Raw genomic sequence first — 6000 nt, forward strand, 5'->3', positions numbered from 1 at the left:
ACCCAATTACTGTCACTATTATGCAAACCCACAATTTTATTTTGTATTCGTCTCTGCTTAGTTAGAGCGTGGTAAAATTTTGTATTTCGATCCCCTTTTGCATGCCAAGTCGTTCTACTTTTTTGTTCCAGTATAATTCTTCATCCCTATAAGCTTCTTTTAATTTCCTGGAAACCTTTAACACCTCCTCATATGTTTTGGTGTTATCACACTGGATTTCCTCCAAAGCCTTCCGAAGAGAATTAATCTTTTCCTTCCCATATGGAGGATTATTTTTCCTCCAAACCGAAATTTCACGTCTACAATTGATAATTTTATCTACAATACCTGAATTATTTCTTGGCCTTTCTGTAGACCAACCTTTCGAAATGGAGTCCATAAGACCATCCATTCCAATCCATCTCTTATCAAACCGAAATTGCCTTCTCGTCCTTACTAGTTTCCCATCTAGACTCGTCACAATAGGCCTATGATCCGAACCTACCATTCCCAAATACTCCACAAAAGAGGACGGGAATAGGGTGTTCCATTCCACGTTCCCTAAAGGCCGACCTAGTCTACATCGTACCGTTTGTTTGTTCTTCGAACCGCTCCATGAAATGGTATTCCCCAAAGACGGAAATTCCAAAAGACCGCAATTTTCGATCATATTATTAAAATCTACAAAGGTGGATACATGTAGTAACACCCCCCCCCCCTTCATTCTCATGGTTACCTGTTATTTCATTTAGATCCCCAATAACAAAGCACGGTTCCAGTCTATTTATCCCGATTCGAGTAAGACCTTCCCATACTTGGTCTCGAAGACCCTGAACAGGGTCCCCATATACAAAAGAAATAAAAATCGTTTTTCCTTTATAGCTTGTTTCAATATCTATGATTCAATTACTTGAATAGATAACGGAAACCGGTGAATCATGGTTATAATAAAGGGTCAGTCCTCCACTCCTCCCAATTGGATCCACAGTATGTAGATGTTTATAACCAAAATGAAATTGAAAATTCTGAACAAAACTAAACTGTTGTTTTGTTTCCGACAAGAAAAGAAAAGCAGGTTTATGTTTATGCTATATTTCCCTCAGATAACTAATCGTATAGTTGCTCCCCATTCTTCTACAATTCCAACTCAATATTTTCATATCCAATTTCCTTATATTGTTTTAAAATTTCTCAAAACCCTCGTTACGATAATTGTAACCATTACAAAATATCGCTTCCATAACACACTTCTGGATATAATCCGTTGAAAACCTCTCCAACCATAGTAAAATAATTTTGGTAATCATATTCCACGTTCTTCCTACTATTCTCCTTTGATTAATCATTAGATTCTCTTCATACTGTGATAGACCCTTTTCTAAAACCGTTGCATATAATTGGGAATCAGCCTGTCTAGACCATCTTATGAAACAATAAAACGCATCTATAGTATCAAAAGAAACTCTTTGTGTCTGTCCATGAGACCTAGAAAATACTTTAGCCCGAGCCCCCTCTCCACAGTTTTTCAAAATGAGCATCCAAGAGGACCTCATATGACTACCCAAACAGAAACCCTGAAACCAATTACGTAACCAATTCCGTAACCACCAAAACTCATAAAAGACAAACACATACCACAGTCTCAAAATCAAATCATCAATAACTGGAGCCTCCTTTTCAACAACCGGAATTATCATGCCCAACTTTGAATTTAACCTAGAGTAGAAACCACCACCAATAACGAGGATCTCCGCTACAACAAATCTATTTAGAGTTCCAAGCTGTTCGGAAAACCCGAGAAGCAACCAAAATTGGTCCATACCACAGAGAGCCAGAGAGTCCGCAGGACAGGTCCTCCAACATATCTCTAACCATTTTTTGCATACAGAGTGTATGAATTTAGACACATCAATCCCACACCATCATCATCTAAAACGTAAACCACAACATAACTATATAAACCAAATGTATCTTCCCTTAAATATATAACCAAACCACACGTCCTGCTCTTGTAACCAGACCACATCATCCTAACACTTTGGCAAACAAGCCAGTAACCATCCCATCTCCCTATCCAATCAACTAACCAACTCCACACCTCATACACACAGCTACGAGAACCTAATAGCCTCATGATCAAAATAGAAACATAATTCTCCAGACATACCATAAGCAACACTCGGGAATTAGAAAAAGAAGACATGACACCATTATGATAACTAGAACCAACTCTTTTATTCCAACACCCTGACATAATCAGAGGCAATTTAAACCAGAAAAACTGAGCAGAAAATAATAGAGACTTTATATCAAAAGCCCAACACTTATTCATAAACTTAAATTAAGATAAAGCCAACAGGAAACCTAGTCCTGGTCTGATTTCGGCTTCACCGAAGCCTTCTTTGTGGGAGCTGGACCCTTCCCAACCCCCTTACTAGCCTGCTTTGCCATTGCTTTGTTCCTTGGAGAGACAAAACCCTGCACCAGTCTCTTCTATGCGTTCCCCCCATCACAGCCGCATTAATAACAATCTCTAATTATAACAATAAAAATAAGGATTTGTTATTTCTTTTTCTATTTACAAAAGAAAAAATATCAATTTTTATTTTAATTTTTTGTGCATTCTATTTATAAAAAAATATAGATGGATTGGAATAAATTTACCTCTAATTGTTACTAAAAGATAAATACAAAGAGGGATGAAAATTCTCTAAAACTGTTAAAACGTTATCAAGTTAACCGGCTCTCGTGGTCTGGTGGTATAGGAATCTCGGCTGAGGTGTCCGCCATCACGAGTTCGAGCTCCGGCCACAGCGGATTTAACATCCCTTTCGTTGGGGCGCTGCACTCCCTACGGGAGATAATTGAGAATGTGGCTGCTCAGATACCAGAGTAACCAAAAAAAAAAAAAGTTACCACGAGACCAATCATGAGCCTTGTATAATTCAGTTCATCTAAACCCACTTCATCTAAACTCATATTCAGTTTATCTTTTCTTTTTTTTTTGTCAACCCATATTCAATTTATCTAAATCGATGTGTGTAGACATGTTTAATTATTTAGATTAAAATTAGGGCAATTGCACCCGCTGTCTATGTTTCAAACATTATTTAGCTTACTGGCATATGCACTGTCGACAAAATCATAATCCCAATATTTGCCCCTATCTCTAGTATACTTCCGACATGTGCAGAACCTATATAGCTGGAGATATGACATCATATTTTCTTTTAATTATCTTTCATGCTTCTCTCTTTCTCCTCTGAATAAAAGCTTCATTCATCACCGATGTTATAACGCCATTCATGTTAATCTGAATCGAGAGGACACGATTTTATCGGAGCTTCTAATCTACAGAGTTTTTTTAAATGATTAAATATTAAAATGACGACATTAGAGATTTCGAGCTAATTAGGCCAGATATGATTAACACTCCCTCCTTTGGCAAAAATAGAACTTTTAGATTTATTTTTGTTCCAAAACGATAGATTTTCTAAAAAATTAAAGTATTTTTAGTAATTAATGTTGAAAAATTGTATAATTTTAATAAACATTAATTGAAAATATTTGAATTGGTTAAATAATATTGGTTGATATTTATTAGAAAAATGTATAGTAAAATAAATAATAAATTTAATGATAAACATTTATTATATTTTTAATATGCATGAATACTCTATAATTTTTTTTTTGGGAACGGAGGGAGAATTAAATTTCGGCATTCAGATCTTCGAGTCAGGTTTGTGTCGGTCTTGTTAGGTCCAGATTCTCCAGATTTTAGATATTTGGATTTAATAGAATAATTATAATTAACTTTTTTTTCTGTTCACCCTCGAGACGAACATGTGCATTCACTAAAATGATAGTCAATAAAAATTTATCAAGTCAAATTCTATTTATAACAAAAGTTAAAAAATTTAGAAAATAGTATTACTTACCAAGAAAAAGAAAGAATTTTTTTTTGACGTTGTTAACGCCATCAACTAAGTTCTAAACCCTAGGGTTTAGGTTTTATGGCTTAGGGTTTAGAGTTCACCCCCTTAGAGTTTAGATTATGGAGTTTAGTATTTTGTTAATCACGTTAACAACGTCAATATTTGTTTTCCTTTTTCAATTGATTTTTTGATTATTTTAAATTTTTTATAAACATAATATGACTTGGAAATTTTTATTGGTTATCATTTTAGTGGTCAACATACAAATTCATAATAAAAACACATTACAATTTACTGGTTTGTGTTCGGTTTGGGTCCTGTCAAATTTAGTTGTCTAGGAACTGTTAATACTTGCTATTTTTTTGTTCATAGTGGTTTTGGATCAGTCCGGGTAGTTTGAATCCAAAATGACAAGAAAATCTCAAAAATACGCGAAACCCAGAAAAATTCAAAAATATTCAAACACCTGAAAACGTACCTGAAATTTTATTTAAAATATGATCCGAAGACACGAATGTGGTAAGGCAAAAAACCTGAATCCGAAGAATCGAACCGAATCCGATCCAAAAAGTAGTATCGAATCCAAACCGAAAATAATTAAATATCCAAACTGGTTTAAAAACTCAAAACTTGAATAGATCCAAACTTAACCCGAATAGGTACCAGAACGTCCGCCCTTAACGAAAAATACCATAAATTTTATTCAATTATCCAAATTATATTTTTGAAAATCTAAATTTTACTCTAAAATTTAATATCTAAAAACCCGAATCTGAAACTTAAAATAATTTTTGTGATAGCAAAAATATACTATAAACACCCAGCAATAGTATTAAACCGTATAATTTTCTTTTGGTCAACTTAAGGATCAAAACGTATAAATATACTCATAAATTTATCTACAGGGCAACTACTTCTATGTTTAATTCACGCGCCCCTTTGTGAGTTTTGAATTTGACCTACAAGTTGGAATATTGGTAAACACAAACGTCGCTTTCTACTTTACACGAACGACATCACTAGGGAACAAGATGGTAACTTGGCTTTGGTGCCTTTATTTGAGTACCTAATTAACTTATTTTTTGCATGACTTCCTAATTATATTTCGATTCATGGTTTTCCAGCTAATTGCCCTTAAAATTATACAGTTAATAAAATACCTTAATTAAAAACATTAACTAATGAAAAGATGCCCTATTATTTTAAAAAAAAAAATTCGATGCCCAAGGCGAAAGCTTCATTTTCTCCAACTGAGGCACAGACCTGAAGATGTAGAGAACTATGCAAATCTTTATTCGTAGATAATTTGATATTTCTGGAAACTCGAAAAGAAAAATTATTTCCAAGTATCAACAATGTTCCTTTATAGCAGATTAGACATGCAGAAAGAAAAGGTCAAGTTTGCTATGCAGCAAACATTCACTACAGAGGTGCAACCACCACAACTAGTAGTTCCAATTATATTCTTACCTAATATTTGTATGATGGATGGTTCTTGAACTTATATATCAGGGTGTGGATGGGATTAAAAAGACACGACATGAAAAAGTCGGTTAATAGATGAAAAAAAAGACAAGTGTCATCAAAGCTGGAAGTGCTTACTTGGGTAATAGAAAGTATGTTACGACACACAATTTGTTGCATTTTGGATCAGTTACAAATAAATGATTTCGATGACCGAGAAGACTCAGGTATGGTCAAGCTTCTTAACATAACTGAAAGAGTTTGCATCACCCAAAAGAAGATTTTAATCCTACAAGATCTCCTACATCCTTCGGGCTCAAAACAAAATTGATGATTCATTAGTTAGAACTACTAGATCGTTTCAACTTGATTTGTTTTTATTAGTTATTTTATTTCAGTTTGACTTCCCAAATTTATTTTTTTGTAAAAATGTGTATGCCATTTTTTCTCTAAAAAGGAAAAAATTCTAAAAGAAAATAGATTTATTCCGATGTGTTTCCGTAAAATATCAATTTTTAAATAAAAAATAAAAGAATGTAATTTTTCCTATACAAAGAGTGAAAATAATAATTTCTGTTTTAGTTAAATAAATAAAAGAAAATTCAAATAGTTTTGCCTCCTA

This window comes from Brassica oleracea, chromosome C7, assembly GCF_000695525.1.
Source record: "Brassica oleracea var. oleracea cultivar TO1000 chromosome C7, BOL, whole genome shotgun sequence".
In the NCBI taxonomy this organism is placed as follows: domain Eukaryota; kingdom Viridiplantae; phylum Streptophyta; class Magnoliopsida; order Brassicales; family Brassicaceae; genus Brassica; species Brassica oleracea.